The sequence below is a fragment of the Euprymna scolopes genome, chromosome 12, assembly GCF_053919585.1.
Source record: "Euprymna scolopes isolate OS-2025 chromosome 12, ASM5391958v1, whole genome shotgun sequence".
Taxonomy (NCBI): Eukaryota; Metazoa; Mollusca; class Cephalopoda; order Sepiida; family Sepiolidae; genus Euprymna; species Euprymna scolopes.
The window spans coordinates 9,444,388-9,467,355 of NC_136493.1; the positions used below are offsets into that span (position 1 = coordinate 9,444,388).

The window sequence follows — 22,968 nt, forward strand, 5'->3', positions numbered from 1 at the left end:
AATTATTACCGAAAAATAAAAAGGGAAATAACTCACGTTTTTAGTTGGATAATATATAAGAAAAGTTGTCCATTTTATAACTAATACTGTATTTCTTTTTTGTATACGTTTGGAAATATATAAACAACTAAAAAAATGTGACTAAATTGATTCACTATATCTCGAGCAACGCCGGGTAAGTACAGATAGTATGTGTGTATATAAATGTAAAATTATAATTTTCATATTCAATTTATTTTGATTATAATGATTTTTTTTTTTTTTTTTTTTTTGACAATTTTTTTTAACTTTTGTTCTCCTAGAGCAAGGTTTACAGTTCTTGTAAATATAACGTTGGTCTTTTTCTATTATTCAAAGAAGTGGGTCACTCAAAACCCAATTTTTCGATTGTCTTTGTACTATTTTTGCCCGCACACAAACGTATCCTGTTACTGCTTGCATGGCTACGCTTAATTGTTTGTTTTAAACGTATTGGTGTTCCGTCGGGTAAACCGAGCAGCTGTGTATAACCTAACTTGTTAAAACATGTTCACCACGAGATTGTGTGTTTTTTTATAATTTCTATCACGGCCGTTCTAAGTCTGGTTAAGGATAAGTTGGTTCATTTAATCCTGTCTCAACTGGAAACAGCAACGAAATAATCTCCGCTTGAACGTCGTTACGATCACGTTTTTTCACTTGCGCCGCTTCTTGCGATTTATTATCGCCATGATAAAAATTTCAAAATAAAAGTAATAAAAAATGAAGGTTCTCTTGTAGGAGACTTCCCCTGAACTACTTTCGCCTTTTCTCGCTCATATGCCCCTATTTCGAATTCGTAGCAGCGAATCGATATCAGTGGACTTTTTTTTTTTTTTTTTACCAAAAAACGGTCATTGATTATTGCACAATAAAAATAATTAAATTAAAATAAAAATCATTTTTCTTATGTTGAATCAATTAAAATTCTAGTTTTTTTATTTTATTTTATTTTTTTACTTGGTCATTAAATTTAAAAAGCTATTCTAGTAAATTACCTACCAATATAATAAGCAAAAATATCATAAAAACTGAATTTAACTTGAAAATATTATGAAAAATAAATAGCGTTTTGGTCTCCCCACCAAAGAAGGATGGACCTGTAAATTCGCCCTTGTCCGTTCGTCCGTTCGTCTGTTCGTCCGTTCGTCTGTTCGCACTTTTCTCAATAACTATGCCTTGGAATTTTTGGAAATTTTGCACAAACATTAAACATGATATGAGTAAAAAAGTAACAGAACGGATTTTCCCGGAAAACTTCAGTTGCCCCCTAGCGGTGCCTTTCGGGTTAAAATGGCTAAAATTAACACTTTTGTGCTTATTAAAAAAAATGGATGCCTTGGATTTTATAAAACTTTCTGAAAAGTTGTAACTAACTGATTTCTATATAATTTTACCTGTCTATAACTTTGCGTGGGTGTGTCCCAGGGGTTCTTTTAGGCCTAATAAAAACACTCTATTTTGGGGACTATTTTACCATATTTGTCCAAAATTTTCTGTGTACGTCTATTTAGCCGTTTTGCATGGTGCTGAACTCAAATTTAAATATGCTAAGGTCTTTTAAGGTTTTTAGGGTTAAATGGGGGCGAGGAGGCAAATGATGGACTTAATCATTTGTTTTTGTGCATGGCGCAGAACTCAAATTTACATATGTTAAGGCCTTACCGTTTGTTCATTTTCACCAGAATTCGACGTTCCCTGGGGACTTGGGGGGGGGGACAGATGCTGAACTTAGTCATTTTTTATGCCTCGTTCCCTGTGCACTCACGGGGGACCATGCATGCTTCACTTGTTAAATTTAGTAATCAACTAGAAAAATAGAATTTTTAATTGATTAAATAATTCAAAATAATAAAAATTATTTTTGTTTGAATTTAAATATTTTTATTGTGCAATAATTTATATTAGTTTGAAATAGGTTAAACATTTTAAAAAATATATAAAATTGGCAAGTCCATTGATATTGACCCATTGCTACGATTTTGGAATAGGGGCATGTGAGCAAGAAAAAGCGAAAATAGTTACTCCTACAGGAGAACCAAAAATAAAGTGCTTGTGCCTTATGATTAGATAACAAAAAATGATGTATTTTAAGTCAAAGCACTAAAAATATAAATATAGATGCTAGAATTTAAAAAACTTGTATTTAATATAAACATTCAACATTTTGAATTCTAACGAATATATTCATTACATAAAAGAACAGAAACCGCATCATATCTCATTTTTTACTTGGGAATCACCACTTATCAAGGCCTGAAGATCACTCGAGGATAAAGATTAATGAATATAAGGTGGTAGTGTGATAATCGTTAATAGTGTAAATTGGATAGAATTTGATTATTTATGGGGATGGCTCATCGAGAACTTGTTTACATTGGATTTGAAGACTATCATGTATTCAACTGGGAGGTAGGCCAGTGGAACAGTTTCCACAAGCGGACAGTTCTGGGAAAGAAGCTTTGTTCATGGAATCTACATTTAGATTTAGGCACAGTTAGAGAGTAAAGGAAATCATATATAGTGGTTGTGGCTAATCGAGTGTTTTTTTGTGAAAGTTTGGTAAGGGGTGACCATAGATTGGAGTTCAGTCAAGCACTTGCCATGAAAATAACGATAGAATACAGATAGACCCGCAACATCTCTTCTGTGGAAAAGAAATTGCAGGGAAGAAAAAAGGCATCATCTACTAGATTTTGAAGTCGGTTTTGAACTCTACCAAGACTGGCTATGGTGCGCCGAGTAGTTCTTGTCTAAATGTGGCAACAGTACTCCATTTTAGGGTGTACCTGGCTCTTATACAGATAGAGGATGGCATCGGCAGTGAAACACCTACTGGAGCGGTACAGTGATCCAACTATTTTTCTTAGCAACAAATTTGATGTATGTGTTCCATTTCAGATCAGGAATGAAGGTCAGTCTTAGAAGTTTGTTAAGACATGGAGCTTCCCCAAGACGAGATCCATTCATTTCAATTGGGGCGTAATGGAGGTCAGAGCGATTATGATGAAAGGAAAGAAAAGCAAAATATGAAAGTGATTTGTTTTTCACTGTCGGCGTTCTATTTAAAATATCCAGTGTTGAGAAATTAAAATTTTATTCATAAATATAAATTTTTACAAATTCGCAGTGAAACAAGAAAAATCAAAAATTGGTTAGCAAAACCCTCCTATTATACCGCCCACAGTTTTTCTGTTTATTTATATAGTAAACAGCTAGTTTCAAATTTGGATAAATGCAATCGTTTTCTACCACAACTGATCTTAACCTTAAGCTTGTGCTTAAAGAACGCAATAAGATCCTTATCAAGTAAAGATTCCATCAGACGTGATCTCCACACCACTATTCACACTATAGACATGATTGCGAGAAGCATATATGGGGATTAAATGCGACAGCTTCTGTGTAGCTCAATTGCCATAAATTCATAATTTACTACATAGTTTTACTCACATATTGAGCACTGTTGAAGTAAATACTGGAAATCCACACACACACACACACACACACACACACACACACCGTATAAAGCGAATTGTAAAGCCAGTGCATAGATTCGTCTATTTTTTTGCTTTTGTTTTTTATTTTTTTTATTTTTTTTTTTTTTGCTAATTTATAATATTTACATTAAAAGTGCTGCAATATTTTTTTAAACATCTTTATGGATAAAAAAAAGGAAAATGTTAAAATGATCATAACAGTCAAGAAAAAGTACTCGTCCAAATGCAATTAATTAAGAAATTTTAAGATGTCCGCTTTGCAATTTATATATATGGACTCTCCCGTCGAAACATTGAATTTATGTTGAAAATCATATAAAAAAATAACCTGGTTCATATTCTTCGCATGATGAATTCGTCAATTGCAACGTATGAGGTTCCGCCACAACAACTAAGTTGTTCGGAAATCCACACAGATGATTTGTTTATAATGGTGAAGGCTTTGTGTAGAACCAACCACACTTTTTGGTGTTACTGCTAACCTCCGTCGGTGCAGATAACTGCCACAGGACAGAGTGTAGAGTAGACGGCAGGTTTTTGCATCAGAGTTTCCTTCTCCTAGATGCATACCTTAAATAACACTGGGGGTGCATCTCTCCCAGTGAATTAATGCGCCTCCATATACCAACCTGGAAATTTCTACGATTGGCGCGGTACATACAGCGCCTTTTTTTTTTTTTTTTACAAGGTAGTCACCACTTATCAAGGCCCGGAAGCCACTCGAGGATAAGAGTTATTGCGTGTACAGTACATTAGTGTTGAGATTTGATGAAGTGTCTTACTTAAGGGGGCGGTTCATCAGGAATTTGTTTATGTTGGACTTGAAGACATCCAGGTTGTAGTCAGATGGGAAACAGGCAGACGGAACAGAGTTCACCAGGCGTGCACTTCTAAGAAAGAAGCTTTGTTCATGGAATCTACATTTTGGTTTTGGCACAGATAAAGAGTGGGGAAAATTTTTGACAGTGGTTTCAGCTAGACGAGTGTTTATCGTGAAAAATTGGCTAGGGGGACGAGAGATTGGAGCTCAGACGAGCACTTGCCATGGAAGTAAAGATAAAACAAAGACAGGCTCGCAACGTCTCTCCTGAGGGAGAGAGGTTGCAGAGAAGAGAAAAAGGCATCACCATTAAGCCACGAAGCCTATTTTGTACTCTGTCAAGGCAGGATAGGCTGTTTTTAGCAGCTCCTGCCCAGATGTGGCAACAGTACTCCATCCTTGGACGTACTTGACTTTTATATAGATAGAGAATTGCGTCAGCAGTTACATATTTTCTGGAGCGGCATTTTTCCAGCGTCCTTGGAAATAGACTTAATGTACGTGTTCCATTTCAGGTCAGGAGTAAAAGTCAAGCCCAGAAGCTTATCAAAACATGGAGCTTCCCCTAGTCGAGAGCCATTCATTTCAATTGATGCCAGATGAGGATCAGAGCGTTGATGATGTAAAAATAGGAGCTTGGTTTTAGATGCATTAAAAGTAACCAGCCACCTCTTCCTCCACTGTACCACGCGCTCAAGATCAGAGGAGAGAGAATCAGAGAGAACTTTGTCATTTACAGCCTTTGATATGTTGCCATAGATGGTCGTGTCATCAGCATAGATGTCAACGAATGATTTAAGTATGTGTTTTGGGAGATCATTGATGTAGATCAGGAAGAGAGTTGGGCCCAGGATGAACTCCTGAGGTACACCAGCATTAATACTGAGGACCTCTGATTTCTGCCCATCAACCACTACTCTTCTGAGCTTATCAGAGAGAAATGAGTTAATAATCGAGAAAACATTTCCAGTTATACCGTAGTTGGAAATCTTGTGAAGTAGGCCCTTATGCCATACTTTATCGAAGGCTTTTGATATGTCAAGAGCAATTGCACTGGAAAGGAAGCCTTTGTTAAGAGATTCACTAATCCTATGAAATATAACCGTTAGCACATCTGCTATAGATCTTGCAGAACGGAAACCACATTGCATGTCACTAAGAAGGTTGTTTCTGTTGAGGTGGTTGACTACTTCTTTATTTAATATGGATTCCAGCAATTTACTTATTGGTCTCTACTGAGAGGGAGATGACATCACCTGAATTCTTAAATACAGGGCATACTGATGAGGTTTTCCAAGATCTTGGGAAGTACTTCTCTTTAAGGCAACGCTTAAATAGTTTTGTAAGTATGGGGGCAAGTTCTGGTTGAAGCTTTTTCAGCACTATAATTGGAATGCCGTCAGGGCAGTTGCTTTACTGGAATCAAGGTTCTTGATTAGCTTGGCCACCTCACACACAGGAAATACGGGGAGTTGATGGCCTTCACTGCATAGGGTAGAATTAGCAGCAAAGTTCTTGGCAAATAGTTTGGCCTTATCTGATGCTGACGAGATGACCTCAGGTCCATTGATGATGGTTGGGATAGAACGCACGCTTCTGTTCAAGATCCTATTTGGTATTTGCCAAAACTGATGGGAACCAAGCTGCTACTTTGGATTTAACGGACTGAGCATATAGCTCTCTTGCATTTTTTTTTATTACTCTTTTACACTGGTTGCTGGTAGTCCTGAAAGCAGTTTTAGTCACAGTGCATCTATTACGTTGGTAGCTATGGAAAAAGTGATTTCTGTGCGCGATGGCAGCAGCACATTCTGGGGAGAACCATGACTGGCTATTAGGTTTTTGCTGGAATTTTTTGGATGGTATGAATTGGTCTATGCCTACAATTAACCATTTGGTCAGGTCTGATACTATGGAGGACACATCCTTTTTAAACATGGAATGTAGGGGTAGATCAGATATAAATGTACGGAAGCTATCCCAGTCGACCGTAGAGTATCGATATCCAGTACGGTGTAGAGGTACGTTTGAAGACATTGCATTTTGTTTTTATCTTAACTGCTACAACCAAGTGGTCGGAAGATCCCAGAGAGGAGAGAAAAGAACATGAACATAGCTCAGTTAATTTTTCCTTGGCTTGGCTTGGCTTGGGAGAGATGCTAGTTTAGCGGCATTGATAAGTTGTGATACAACGAAACAGGACTGTATCTCGATGACTACAAATATATATACATACACTAGTGTTTCATTCTTTTGCAATCATCAGTGGAGGAAGTGACATTTACCAATGGTCGAGATATTCAAACCCAGCTACAAAGTTCACTTTGACTCTATTTGTTAAGACGTTATCTCCGGGACACTCACTTTGGACACAATAATTAAGGGAAATTTAACACCTACAAATGCCAAATACGAGCGAAACAGTAAACAATCGACTGAGTTCAAACAAATGGAAATCATGAACGTTGTATAACGCTAGATGATTGTTTTTTGTTTGTTTTTATTTCTCAGACAGTGCTCTACTTTAATACTCTGAAATGAGCTAATAATTATAAATAATAATAATTATTTTTATGCATACAGACACTAGTTTTTCATGATTTCGGAATCATCAGTGCAGGAAGTTACAATTCTCACTCGTCGGGAGTTGTTTTCTTCAATTAATACGGATTTTTCTCTTCTGTTTGAACGATTTTCTGGGATATCATTTGACTTGTTTCGACTTTCAACTGATAGTGTACTGTGTAGACTGGGGTAGATAAAATTGGAAGATTCACCGTCTTGAAAAGTAAACATGCTTCAAATGATGCCCAGTTGCTCAACAGCAAAACAAAATGGCTAAAAACAATTGCAAAAAGTAACCAAAAATAACCTTAACTCTAACAAACGATGAAGACGATGATGCTATGATGTTCAGTTGGCAAACGTACAAATTGCAAATGTCTACGACAAAATCTGACTCACGACTCAGATATTCTCTTAACGTTCACCAAATGGGCAAAAAAACAAAAAACAAAAAAAACAAAAAAAAACAAAAACAAAAAAAAAACGTAAGTTTAGAAAAAGAAACTCGTTATTCAATCATCTTTAGGATGATTAGAGTAATAAAAGTAAATCATTGGCTCTTCGTTCAGTCTCAACTGAAGAAGTAAAAGAAAATAAACTATTTTTATTTAAGTCTCAGACAAGGAATGAAACGTAAAGAGCCTGTGAAAAGTTTTATTTCTACTTTCCAAAGATTTCTTGGTATTAATATCTCTAAAAATTACGAAAATTCATCGAATTATTGTGTTTCTAGTAAAAAAAAAAAAAAAAAGTCTATCGCTATAAGGCTAAAATTTGGTCGTCGTTGTGAATTTTCGTAATTTTTAGATATTTAAAAAATCGATCTCTCGACTTTTAAAAAGCACCGATTTCTCTTTCGAAAATAACATCTTTGGAAATACATATTTACATAGATCCAACCTCAGCTCTGTATGTAGTTCTTTCACTGAATTTTTTGCTTTTTTCGATCGTTTAACGTGACAAGGTTACTTAAAAGCATTTAGTAATGGTGGTCCTCATGGATTCTTAAAGAATCTGACTAGAGCATTTGCATTTATTTCAAATGCTCCAAACAGTTTTTCTATAAGAATTCATGTAGACCATCGGTACTAAATGCTTTTAAGAACGAAAAAGTTGCCCGTATCAGTTTATATAATACGTTATCAGTTAAGTTAGCTAGATTTAAGAAGTTGGACCTGATTTGCATTCAAGTTGACAAAGCAAAGCCAATTTTTAGTTATTGTTGTATAATGTTCTGTATTAAACAAAATGGCGTATTTCCTTTTAGTTTCTTTCAGTATTCCACTCCGGATTATTATTTGCAGAGGTGCACTTTTTTAATCACATAAATGAAAAATATCATCATCATCATCATCATCATCATCATCATCATCATCATAATAATAATAATAATAATAATTTGCACATTAAGTAGACAATATAAACACTTATATACGTTTACAGTAGTTTTTATACTAATTTAAAATTTTGTGGGCTTTCCATTGACCTGTACCACGCTCGTTGGCAGATGATAGTATGGAGATCCATTTGCAGAAGCCTGCTTTAAAACCGGCGGTCTCTAAGATAGGTGTCAGGAAGACTATGACCGACTTCTATGTGACCACAAAAAGGTAGAGGCTACTCTAAATAATAGTTCATTAAATGGCATCCACTGTCACCAAGGACCGGAGGAGGACAGACTAGATTAAGAGTACCCCAAACCGAATCATGCAGCAAGAAAATGGCCAGAGAAGGACCATGGTTGCTACAGCTGTAGCAAATTGACTAAAGCTGTAAAAACTAGGTTTTGTGAGTACATATTGGCAAAATCAAAAAGACCGTATCGAAGGCAGTTTTAACGATAATAAGCTAGAACATGATAACTCATGGTCACCTGAGGAAGAAATAAGTAACTTCACTAAAGGACATCGATGCCAGGAAGCTTGTGTAAACAGTTAAAAAAAGGTCAATTGAAGAAAGAAAAATTGTAAAACAAAACTTGAAAAATTTAAAGGAATCTACGCACACAAACTTTTAAACCAGGGTTCCAGAATGGGCTTTATAATGAAAATAAGCGGTAGATGTTAACTAAGTTTTAGTATAGATAAAATTGTTGCTGAATTGGAAATGAAACTTAGCAGACTATTACACTAGACGTTTTTGCACTGTGTGCAAGGGGAAGATGTTAATTGTTACTGTGCAAAACAATTGGGGTAACGATATTCCATTTACGGGCGAATATTGGCTTCACAGCAACACCTAAACGGGTGTTGATAAACAACTGCAGCAGCATGAAGAAAAGAAGACATATATTTGGAGAAGACCATCATGCATCTTGTCGCAAGTAAATCCTATATGACAGAGACTTGAACCATCAGACCAACCTCATCTGCCAAGAACCGAGAACATGAAGAAAAACTCGTTTCTCTACCACAACTGTAAAGAATTTTCCCTTCTTCTGGGTGCCTAGCGTCGGACGGATTTTTCAGGAGCAGAGTTTCTTGCCAAGAACTTCCTTTCTGTCTAACACATAATCAGTGCACTGCTTCCATGCAGACTACAACATGGTCACTTTAAACTCCAATGTTAACAATTACTTTTCATAAGTAATAAAACGTTGTTCATTCTCTTCATCAGTTTTTAAATAAAAATTTACTAATATATTACCACGACACTGTTTTCCTGCCAACTGCAACATGTTTATTCCATTCATCATCTTTTTTTTTTTTTTTACTTTTATTTATCCAAAACAAGGCATGTTTCCATTAAAATGTAATGCTGCCAAGACTAAACTGGTTTCCTCCAATAATTACAAGAAACCTTCTCTGCCACCAATAGCAATGGCCAGTGACTCCCTGTCTGAGAGTACATCTTTCAAACTCCTTGGCCTAACGTTCACAGGAAACATGAGTTGGAACAATTACATTGAAAACATTGCCAGGGCCGCTGCGAAAAAGGTAGGCTCTCTCTACCGTGCTAGAAAACTACTGACACCTGAAAGTATCCTGTACCTCTATAAGGCCACCATTCGCCCATGTATGGAGTATTGCTGTCACATTTGGGCTGGTGCATCTGCTGCTAGTCTCTCGCTCCTTGACAAGGTTCAAAAGAGAGTCGCCAATCTGATAGGCACTGAACTGGCATCTAAACTTCAGCCTCTGTCCCATCGACGAAACGTTGCATCCCTCTGCCTGTTCTACAAGTATTTTAATGGTGAATGATCTGACGAACTGCAGACACGTGCCACCACGATATAGACACCCTCGACAAATGCGACAGGCAGCTAAATCCCAACCCCACACAGTAGAGATCCCTAGATGTAAAAGATCTTTCTACTCCAGTAGTTTCTTCCCCAGAACTGCTAGACTCTGGAATTCCATTCTAGGTCCCTGCTTCCCCAACTGTACTGACATGCAGAAGTTCAAGTGTAACGTGAACCGACATCTTGCTGCTCAAATCCCTACATAGTGCCCCAGTAGTTGCTGCCCCTGATAGTAGCCCCCTACACCACAGTGGCAATGTGCCTTGCTTGGGGTGAAAATGTAATAAAAATAAAGAAAAAAAAAGGGGGGTTACTATAATTAGAGGTCAAATTTAAAGGGCGTATTCTAAGTGAGGAGTTGTATAGCAAAATGTTTATTTACATTACATCATTCTACCTGTTGGCACAGTTTGGAGAAACAGGGGACAAGGAAGAAATTCCAAAACAAAGCGGTTCAAGGAAAGAAGTTATTAGAGATTAGCAGGTGGGGTGGTATCATTTTCAATCCTATCATGATCTTTTTCATCGTTTAACAGACAACTCATCCATTAATTCTTATCCTTGAGTTCTTTTAGCCTTGATAAGTACGGCCTCATATTCAGAAAAAAATACCTTTGTTGGTTAAGGATAAAGGTGTGCTATACGCAGTCGTCAATATAAAGTAAAAAAAAAAGTTTAGTCTGTTAAATGTATACTTGCGTTGTTTTCTGGCGAGACGATTGCTTTAATGGTGCCAAAAAAAGAATCAATATCCAGTGGTTTATGTGGAAAATAAATATCGATTTGTTTCAAGCAAAAAATAAAGCAAATGGGTTTCGATTATATTCTTATTTTGTTGCAAACATGGGAAAATGCCATTAGGTGAACCATTTGCTTTGCGCCAATTTTGATTTGAAATTATATAAACAGAACGTGTATATATATATATATATGATCAACTAGGAAAAATTGCTGGACCAAAATTAAAAAGCTATGGAGCGTACTTGGGCTAATGGATATCACCTCAGACTATGTTATCAGATATGGAAAGTTCAGATTGTATCAAATGTGATTTCCTTTTCACTCAAAACACAGCATATTGCCACTGCATAAAGCCTACTGTGATAAACGCCAGATTTGTAAGGGGCACTGTGAGTGAGAAGTTGTGCAGTAAGTTGTTTGTTTACATTACATTTAAATGTTTGTATGTTGATACAGTCGAGAAACATGGAGCAGAGATGGAATTCCCACAGCAAGCAATGCGAAGAAAGAATCTATCAGAGTAGAAAAATCTTCCAGCATTTGGAGACCTTTGCATAGAAGGGGTGCGATTTTGCTGTTGAGGAGGATGCAAGAGCGGTGATTTCATTGCAAAAAAATCATTTTGTGGAAGTACTTGTAAGATGTAAGATAAACACAACGATGTAACACTGTAGTGATACGACAGGGGCTTTAGATTAGCAGACTATTACACTAGACTTTTTTGCACCCTGTACAAGAGGAAGGAACTCGGTATTCATGTATCAAATCAACTGAGGCAATGATATTCCATGTACGTGCAAATAGTGGTTTTATATAAACATAGAATATTGGCATATATGATAAGTTTTCTATTGCACATTTTGAAATACACCCTCCAGCTATGGAGGAATTATAGCTACTTGTGTTCAATTAATTATATATAATAAATATTATAAAATAAGTTTTTGATAAGAATTGTTACATTAAATAACACAAAAGCGTTAATAATCAGTTCAATGAATCGCTTTCAATATGCATCTGCATTAAAAAGGATTGATATGCCGTAAAATAGATGAACTGAACAATTCTATGAATCGTTTATGATAGAAATTGTGTTCAAGCACTGAAAAGACAAAGTTTTTTTTTTTTTTTACATGGGGGTCACCACTTATCAAGGTCGGAGGCCAATCAGGGATAAGGGTTATTGCGTGTACAGTAATCAATGCGATAGTATTATAGTAATCATTAGTATTGGAGATTTGATAGTGTCTTGCTTAAGGGGGCGGTTTGTCAGGAATTTGTTTATGTTGGACTTGAAGGCATCCAAGTTGTAGTCAGGTGGGAAACAGGCAAACGGAAGAGAGTTCCACAGTCGAGCACTTCTGAAAAAGAAGCTCTGCTCATGGAATCTACGTTTTGATTTAGGCACAGATAAAGAGTGGGGAAAATTATTGAGAGTGGTTTCAGCCAGACGGGTGTTTCTCGTGAAAGATTAGCGAGGGGGGACGAGACATTAGAACTCAGACGAGCACTTGCCATGGAAATAATGATAAAACAAAGACAGGCTCGCAACGTCTCTTCTGTGGGAGAGAGGAGACTGCAGGGAAGAGAAAAACCACGAAGTCTATTTTGTACTCTGTCAAGGCAGGATAGGCTGTTTTTAGCAGCTCCTGTCCAGATGTGGCAGCAGTACTTCATCCTTGGACGTACTTGGCTTTTATACAGATAGAGAATTGCATCAGTAGTGAGATATCTTCTGGAGCGGTAGAAGGATCCCACCATTTTCCCAGCGTCCTTGGCAACAGATTTGTTGTATGTGTTCCATTTCAGATCAGGAGTAAAGGTCAAACCCAGAAGCTTGTCAAAACATGGAGCCTCCCTAAGACGAGAGCCATCCATTTCAATTGATGCCAGATGGGGATCAGAGCGTTGATGATGTAAAGATAGAAGCTTGGTTTTGGATGCATTAAAAGTGACCAGCCACCTTTTCCCCCATTGTACCACATGCTCAAGATCAGAGGAGAGAGAATCAGAGAACTTTGTCATTTACGGCCTTTGATGTGTTGCCATAGATGGTCATGTCATCAGCATAGATGTTAACGAATTATTTAAGTATGTGTTTTGGGAGATCATTGATGTAGATCAGGAAGAGAGTTGGGCCCAGGATGAATCCCTGAGGGACTCCAGCATTAATACTGAGGGCCTCTGATTTCTGCCCATCCTCTTATGAACCTATCGGAGAGAAATGATTTAATGATTGAGTAAACATTTCCAGTTATACCATAGCTGGAAATCTTGTGAAGTAGGCCTTTATGCCATACTTTATCGAAGGCCTTCGATATGTCAAGAGCAATTGTCCTAGAGAGTAAGCCTTTGTCAAGAGATTCACTAATCCTGCTGTAGATCTTGCAGAGCGGAAACGAAACCATATTGCATGTCACTAAGAAGGTTGTTTCTGTTGAGGTGGTTGACTACTTCTTTATTTAATATGGATTCAAAAAACTTACTCATGACACACAGGAGACTTATTGGTCTGTACTGAGAGGGAGATGACTTTTCACCTGAATTCTTAAATACAGGGCATACTGATGAGGTTTTCCAGGGTGTTGGAAAGCACTTTTCTTTAAGGCAATGCTTAAACAGTTTTGTAAGTATGGGGGCAAGTTCTGCTTGAAGCTTTTTCAGCACTATAACTGGAATACCGTCAGGGCCAGTAGCTTTACTGGAATCAAGGTTCTTGATTAGCTTGGCGACCTCACGCACTGATATTTGTATGTTGCATAGCGTGTTGTCTGTTATAGGAGGAAATACGGGGAGTTGATGGCCTTTGTTGCATAGGGTGTTTGCTTCGATTTTACGACGTTAACTTTGTCACAGAAAGCATTAATTCCCATAAGTTAAATAGTGCAATCCAGTGCAGACCAAAATATTTTCTGGCCGGGGACGTATATGCACTTTCGATTTATGAGTTTTTCCCCCATGAACGAAATGATAAAATTTAGTACTCATTTAAATTGTGTACCTGATAACTCTCTGGCAATCTTTTGTTTTGTGTTCGTTAACCGTGGAAAGCATATTTTTCCAAGTGTGTTCGTTCATTACTGAGATATCACTTCCAGAATCAAGTAATAATTTTACGGTCTGCTTCCTTCATTTTGTTTTAGACAAAACGACGTTCACCTTCGATTGCGACTTTGGTTTTACTTGTCTCTGTTTCATCAGCCAGTTAGAAACTTTTATGACCAACAGACTCACAATCAAAGCATATTTACCATTAAAGAACTTCCCATTGCATTGCATTTCCATTGCATATAATATTCTTTTTCTACACTTGGGTTCGACTTTTGTCTTCCAGTCCATATCCGTAATATGCTTTTCTCTTCAATTCTATTTTTATCTATTTTTTATATTTATTAAACACCAGCATTCCTCCGTTATCTTTTGGATCCTATTCCATAATACTAAGAATTCTTAATCTAATTTCTTTGTTGTTGTTGTTAGGCCTTGGACCACAATGAAACATGTCTCTTGATAATTCCGTTAAATTAAATGCCTCCTATGCGCGCTAACCATATCTGCATTCTATGTGGCAAAATCATCGTCCTCATGTTTTACGATATTTAAACACTTATACTGAGTATAAAATAGATTTTCGACAAAATTTTTATTGTTTCACTAAATGACATTTTTTTTTTTGGTATTTTTTGGAATGATTAAATTCGCGTTTTTAGCATTTTTTTTTTTTTCTGTTTTATAACAATTGTATGTTCTACTTCTTCAGATTATTGTTCGCATCTTTTCGTAAATATTGTTTCAAAGCTACGAAAATAAGCTGGAAACCAATTTCCGGGTTGTATTTAAATTCAAGAGTGAATATGAGATTCCTTTAGCTTAAACAATTATCGAACTTGATGATTTTGTGGTCCTAAATAATATGTTTTCTAAAAGTGATTTATTTTCGTCTGTTGCTTGAATAACTTTCCAAGCGTTTCCTGTTGTTGGTGTTTTTTTGTTTGTTTGTTTTTTTCCTATTGTTGTTGGGTCTGTATTAAGAGGGAGATGACCGATCACCTGAATTTTTAAATACGGGATTTACTGATGAGATTTTCCAGGGTGTTGGGAAGCAATTCTCCTTAAGACAACGCTTAAACAGCTTTGTAAGCATGGGAGCTAGTTCTGGTTGAAGCTTTTTGAGCACTATAATAGGAATGTCGTCGAGGCCAATTGCTTTACAAGAATCGAGGTTTTTGATTAGCTTGGCAACATCACATACAGATATTTGTATGTCACATAAAGTGTTTTCAGATACAGGAGGAAATACGAGGGGGGGGGGATAGCGGCCCTGATCGCATAGAGTAGAATTAGCTGCAAAGTTCTTAGCAATTAGTTTGGCTTTGTCTGATGATGGTTGGGATATATAGTAGTGATTTTAAAAGTAAAAAAACGAATATGACTTGAGTACCATTAGCTAGAATCGAAACCAAAACATCCAACTCTCTAGTCTTGTTCGTTACCGTCTGATCTAAAACCATACATGCAAAAACTATAAAACATAACGTTGTTTGACCTATAATTTATATTTGCGCATGCGTACAAGTGCAGCTTAAGTCGACTTACGTCTGTCAAGTTCCATTTTTTATCTCAATTTTGACCTCTCATAGCAGTTATTTTTGCCGACTAAAGATCAAATCGAATTTGTTCCACAGGTCCAAATACCATATGCATCAAGTTTCAAGTCTGTAGACTAAAAATTGACAGAGGAGTTTGGTTGAGACCATTCCTCAAGTAGGCACACACACACATACATATATATATATATATATATATATATATATATATATATATATATATATATACAGAGAGAGAGAGAGAGAGAGAGAGAGAGAGAGAGAGAGATACTTTTTGTATTCCTACATGTCAACACACAGGAAATAAAAACAAATATTGATTTTTTATTCATTCATATTTAAATATAAATATAAATATATATATATATATATATATATATATATATATATATATATATTTATCCTCAATTTTAATTCTCCTATTATAATATAGTAATAATTTATATATATATATATATATATATATATATATATATATATATATAAATAAAGGAAAAGGAATAGGAAAATCATAAATACATTGTAAAATAGTAGATTTATTTGTAAGAAAATTGCGTTAAAATAACTTAAACGTAATACGGAAATGAACGATGTAAAAAAAAATGCAGAAAGTATTAACAATTATTTATTTGGATAATTTAAAACGCAAAATAAAAATTAGGCCGCTGAAAACGTACACAGTAAAAACAAATACGTTGTCAACAGGTCAAAGTTGATTTATTTGTGAGAAAATTGTGACAGTATAGTTGTAATATAGAATAGTTGCAAAACATCCCTTAAAGGGTCAGTATGTTATATTAGCTATGGAATTAATGTATGAGCATGACACTTGTAACGTAAAGAAAATAGTTTTTTTGTGACATAACAGAAACATTTCTATGAAAGTATATTAAAATGAAAAAAAATATATAGATAGATTTCTATGAGTCATTCTGTTTAGAGTAGTAGTAGGGAAAATACATGTCAACCAGTAGTAGTAATAGTAGGATAAGGAAGAGGGGGCGTAGTAGTAGTAGTAAGAGAAAGAAGAGGAGGTGTAGTAGTAGTAGTAGTAGTAGTAAGAGAAGGAAGAGGAGGCGTTGTAGTAGTTGCAAAGAGAAGTAACAGTAGTAGCAAGAAGAGGAGGCATAGTAGAAGTAGTAGAAGGAGGAGGATATTGCGTAAGCAAACAAGCAAACAACCAAGAACGACAGAGTTTTAGTATCATATATATATATATATATATATATATATATATTCCTATAAATTGGGGGGTTTGTGTATTGATATTCATATTATAAACATTTTTTTCTATTTATTAAAAAAGATAATACAACTTGGTTATACATGGATGGTGGAATTGCATTCATCTTCCAAAGATCTAGATAATTGGCATAATCTTTTAAACATTCATTTTAATTAATTCCATATTAGTTTTTCCGGCTTTCTCATAGGATGATCATCTTTAGTTAACTATTAAGTGTAATTATATTCATGCAGATATTCTACATGATTTCCATTGGAATAAAAAATATAATCGCGTAATATTTGCGTAAAAAGCTTATAGTAAACACAAACATCTTTCTCTATATATGTATGTGTGCGTATATATATTTCTTTAAGAAATTTTACCTACTAAACTCCTTTTTTGGTCTAGATACATGAAATTTAATATATAGAGTATTCGAACTGATGAGAAACTTTATATTTGGGTTCATCGACTTTATATATTTTAACTTACCATCACCTAATGCGGTTTAATGTATATTTTATTTTCACTTTTTAATTTCCATTTTCGCTCCTTCACACTCTTACTTCCTCAACACCTTAAGATGATTCGTGGACGAATCGAAAGCGCTCGCGACAGTGACAATTATGGAACCTTCATTAATATTTTCGATTTTGATATAAAAAAAAGATTATACGGAAAATAATCACCGGTTTCCATACCAGATGATTGTTAAATAATTATATTCTAATATATATATATATATATATATATATATATATATATATATATATATATATATATATATATACTAGCAGTATTACCCGACCTTGGTCGGAGGGTTATTTAATGCAATTTTTATGCTTATGAAATGTAAGATAAAATAAATATGTAAAACTATAAATTTTCGAAAAAAATCTCAATCGAAATTTATGAGAAGATTAAATGAGATAAGAGAGAATTTTAAATAAGTGTTCGTAAATGCATAAGTAATGTATAATTAATGTGGTTTTATTGTTGTTATGGGGAGTGTTTTTGTTTGATTAGTTAGTCAAAGAAAAAATCATTTTTAATAAGTTAATGAATTTGTATTTGTGTTAATAAATGTTATTTAAAGTATTAATTAAAGTATTTAATTTGTGTATTTCTGTTTTATTAAATGCTAGCTTTTTTTCTCGCCGATACCGGCTTCCATCTTATCTCGAAATTACTTATAACGGCACCAACTTACTTTCGGAATAACCCCCCCCCCATCAGCCTTTTCTTTTATATCGTAAGCTTCTTAAAACGTTACTAGTTTAAGTTCAGAATAAAATCACGATTTTCTTTTAACGGCTAATTTAAAAAAAAAATGTTTTGAACGCTACTAACTGAATTTCTTTCAATACAGTTTGCAATTTGGAGACGGAATTGTTTTTGTTGAGATAAGTGATTTCAATCATGCTTTTTATTTTAGATTTAAAATATTAACAACTCCATTTTATTTCAGTATTTAATTTGTGTATTTCTGTTTTATTAAATGCTAGCTTTTTTTCTAGTCCAATACCGGCTTCCATCTTATCTCGAAATTACTTATAACGGCACCAACTTACTTTCGGAATAACCCCCCCCCCCCATCAGCCTTTTCTTTTATATCGTAAGCTTCTTAAAACGTTACTAGTTTAAGTTCAGAATAAAATCACGATTTTCTTTTAACGGCTAATTTAAAAAAAAAATGTTTTGAACGCTACTAACTGAATTTCTTTCAATACAGTTTGCAATTTGGAGACGGAATTGTTTTTGTTGAGATAAGTGATTTCAATCATGCTTTTTATTTTAGATTTAAAATATTAACAACTCCATTTTATTTCAGTATTTAATTTGTGTATTTCTGTTTTATTAAATGCTAGCTTTTTTTCTAGTCCAATACCGGCTTCCATCTTATCTCGAAATTACTTATAACGGCACCAACTTACTTTCGGAAGACCCCCCCCCCCCATCAGCCTTTTCTTTTATATCGTAAGCTTCTTAAAACGTTACTAGCTTAAGTTCAGAATAAAATCACGATTTTCTTTTAACGGCTAATTTCAAAAAAAAATGTTTTGAACGCTACTAACTGAATTTCTTTCAATACAGTTTGCAATTTGGAGACGGAATTGTTTTTGTTGAGATAAGTGATTTCAATCATGCTTTTTATTTTAGATTTAAAATATTAACAACTCCATTTTATTTCAGTATTTAATTTGTGTATTTCTGTTTTATTAAATGCTAGCTTTTTTCTAGTCCAATACCGGCTTCCATCTTATCTCGAAATTACTTATAACGGCACCAACTTACTTTCGGAAGAACCCCCCCCCCATCAGCCTTTTCTTTTATATCGTAAGCTTCTTAAAACGTTACTAGCTTAAGTTCAGAATAAAATCACGATTTTCTTTTAACGGCTAATTTTAAAAAAAAATGTTTTGAACGCTACTAACTGAATTTCTTTCAATACAGTTTGCAATTTGGAGACGGAATTGTTTTTGTTGAGATAAGTGATTTCAATCATGCTTTTTATTTTAGATTTAAAATATTAACAACTCCATTTTATTTCAGTATTTAATTTGTGTATTTCTGTTTTATTAAATGCTAGCTTTTTTTTTCCCTCGTACATATGTTTATTTATCTACCGAGTTGATAGCAAAAATTACGAATTATACTCATTTTTAGTTCGTGTGAGGGGAATCTATCACCATACTTTCCCTTAAACACGTCAGTTGGACTTTTATTAAGTACAATACTTAATAGTTTTTTTTTTTTTTTTTTTTTTTTTTTTTAATGGAGAGTAGAAAACGCATTGTGGATGCGTTATCGGCAGCTCCTGTTACTCTCGCTTCTTCTTATTTGTCCCTCAGTCCTCATTTTTTTAAATGAGTGATTTTTCGGACAAAGGGAGAAGAAAAAGCTGTTTTCTAGGTTGGCAGTATTTTTGCGAACAGTTGGCTGAGATGGAAATTTTCTGTTTCTATGTCTATCCTTGTAGCCATGTCACTAGTAAGGGTGCTGGAGGTAAACGTTTTGTCTGGGCTGACGTTATCCGCCTGATAGTCAGGGACCCGAACCTTGGATTAACCACTAAGGAGGCTGTCCTATCAGCAGGTGCAAAGTACTGGGGCTGCTGTATTGCCATTTGGTGAATGGATTCTGGACCATGCAGTAGCTTCTGGTGGGGCCTCTCGATGCCATACTAGTGGGTAATTGTTACGGCTTTACCTTATCATTAACTACAAATAAAAAAAAAAAATTCTTCGTTTCTTTTTCTTTCTTAATTTTCCCTCTCTGTCCTGCTCTAAGTAAATCTGTCGACCTAGTCCACAAATTCCAAAATTTCATCATGACAAGTTTCAAGAAAAAATACACGATTAAACCCGGTTCTCCAACTTCCAACGTAGACCCCTACTACCATGTCTCCTTCTCCAACATCAGGGGTCTTCGTTCTAACCTTCCAGAGGTTGAAACCCAATTACAGGAGACTATACCAGACCTTTTATTTTTAAGTGAAACTGGCATTGGACAGGCTATTTCCCTAGATGAGTTTGCAATTAAAGGATACTCTAACTTAACTTCTAAATCTGACCCCCAAGATCGCCATGGGCATGGAATATGTGCCTATATTAAAGATAGCTTTCCATGTGGGAGGGACATCTCCAGGGAAGATCCTAACTTACCCTATATGTGCTTCCGGGTTGCTTTAGCTCACACTACTGCATTTATATTTACTCTCTATCGCCCCCACAACAGCGGAGTTACTATCTTTCAAAGCATATCTGAGAAAATTGACCAAGTCCTTTCTACTTATCCTTCAGCTAACATTCACGTATGTGGAGACTTCAATGTTCACAACGTCGAATGGTTGACCCACTCAAACAAGACCGATGATGAGGGGAGGTTCTGTCATGATTTCTCCATTGCCTATGACCTCACTCAGATTGTTCAGGAACCTACCCGTGTGCCCGATAATGACGGCCAGTATGCGAGCCTACTAGACCTTTTTCTCACAACTTGCCCTGAACTATGTTCAGTTTCTGTTCTGTCGCCTCTTGGATCTTCCGACCACTCTGTTGTATCAATTAAGATAAAAATGAAATGTAATAAGTCCCCAGACGTACCTCTTCATCGTACAGTATATCGATACACTAAGGCTGACTGGGATAGCTTCCGTACATTTATATCTGATCTACCTCTGCATTCCATGTTTAAAAAGGATGTGTCCTCTATAGTATTAGACCTAACTGAATGGTTAATTGTAGGTATTGACCATTTCATACCCTCTAAAAAGTTTCAGCAAAAACCTAACAGCCAGCCATGGTTCTCTCCAGAATGTGCTGCTGCCATTGCGCACAGAAATCACTTTTTCCACTGCTTCAAACGTAATAGATGTATGGAAACTAAAGCCGTTTTCAGGACTGCCAGCAACCATTGTAAGAAAGTAATAAGGAACGCAAGAGTGTTGTATGCTCAATCTGTTAAGTCCAAAGTAGCTGAGCAGCGGCTTGGTTCCCACCAGTTTTGGCAAATAGCAAACAGAATCCTGAACAGAAGCGTGTGCTCCATCCCAACTATTATCAATGGACCTGAGGTAATCTCGTCAGCATCAGACAAAGCCAAACTCTTTGTCAAGAACTTTGCAGCTAATTCTACCCTTTGCGACCAAGACCGCCAACCCCCAATATTTCCTCCTGTATCAGAAAACACGCTATGTGATATACGTATATCTGTACGTGATGTTGCGAAGCTAATCAAAAACCTTGATTCCAGTAAAGCAACTGGCCCTGATGGTATTCCAATTATAGTACTCAAAAAACTTCAACCTGAATTAGCGCCCATACTTACAAAACTGTTTAAACGTTGTCTTAAGGAGAATAGTTTCCCATCTCCCTGGAAAATCTCATCAGTATGCCCTGTATTTAAGAATTCAGGTGATCGCTCATCCCCCTCTCAGTACAGGCCAATAAGTCTCCTGTGCGTCATGAGTAAGTTGCTAGAATCTGTGTTAAATACAGAAGTAATCAAACATCTCAACAAAAATAAACTTCTTAGTGACACTCAATATGGTTTCCGTTCTGCTAGATCTACAGCAGATGTCCTTACAGTTATATCGCATAGGATTAGCAAATCTCTCGACGGTGGCAATCTTTCTAGGGCAATTGCTCTTGACATATCTAAAGCCTTTGATAGGGTATGGCATAAAGGTTTACTTCATAAGATCGCTAGCTATGGTATAGCTGGAAAAGTCTTCTCAATTATTAAATCATTTCTTTCTGAAAGGTTCATGAGAGTAGTAGTTGAGGGGCAAAAATCAGAAGCTCACAGTATTAATGCCGGTGTCCCTCAGGGATCCATCCTGGGCCCAACTCTTTTCCTGATCTACATTAATGATCTTCCAAATCATATCCTTACATCATTTGTAGACATTTATGCTGACGACACTACCATTTATGGTACCACATCTAAGACAGTAAACGACCAAGTTCTCTCCAATTCTCTCTCCTCTGATCTTGAGCACGTAGTACAATGGGGAAAGGAGTGGCTGGTTACTTTTAATGCATCTAAAACCAAGCTTCTCTCTTTACATCATCAACATTCTAATCCACATTTGTCATCAATTGAAATGAATGGCTCTCGTCTTCAGGAGGCCTCAAGTTTTGACAAGCTTCTGGGCTTGACCATTACTCCTGATCTTAAATGGAACACGTATATCAAATCTGTTGCCAAGGCCGCTGGAAAAATGGTGGGATCTTTCTATCGATCCAGTAGATATCTCACTGCTGATGCTATTCTCTACCTATATAAGAGCCAGGTACGTCCAAGGATGGAATACTGGTGCCACATCTGGGCAGGAGCTGCTAGAAAGGACTTGTCCTGCCTTGATAGAGTTCAAAATAGACTTCGTAGCCATGTAGGAGATGTCCTTTTCTCCTCCTTGCAACCTCTATCTCACAGAAGAGATGTTGCGAGTTTGTCTCTGATGTATCGTTATTTTCATGGAAAGTGTTCAACTGAGCTTCAATCTATGGTCCCCCCTCGCCAAACTTTCACAAGAAACACTCGTCTAGCTGTAAACACTATCAATAATTTCCCCCACTCTTTATCTGTGCCTAAACCTAAACGTAGATTCCATGAACAAAGCTTCTTTCTTAGAACTGCACGCCTGTGGAATTGTCTTCCGTTTTCCTGCTTTCCAGCTGACTACAATATGGTTGTGTTCAAGTCTAAAGTAAATAAGTTCTTGATGTGCCGTTCCATATAAG

General features: G+C 35.9%; 1 protein-coding gene across 1 annotated transcript in view; it reads left to right on the top strand.

Annotated features, from left to right (window-relative positions):
* Window positions 1-93: 93 nt before the first annotated feature.
* Window positions 94-22,968, top strand: part of LOC145291168 (protein DGCR6-like) — a 156,132-nt gene continuing 133,257 nt past the window's right edge. The window contains exon 1 of the mRNA XM_080136709.1: window positions 94-175. The gene's annotated coding sequence lies outside the window, so the exon portion shown is untranslated. The remainder of the gene's footprint in view (window positions 176-22,968) is intronic.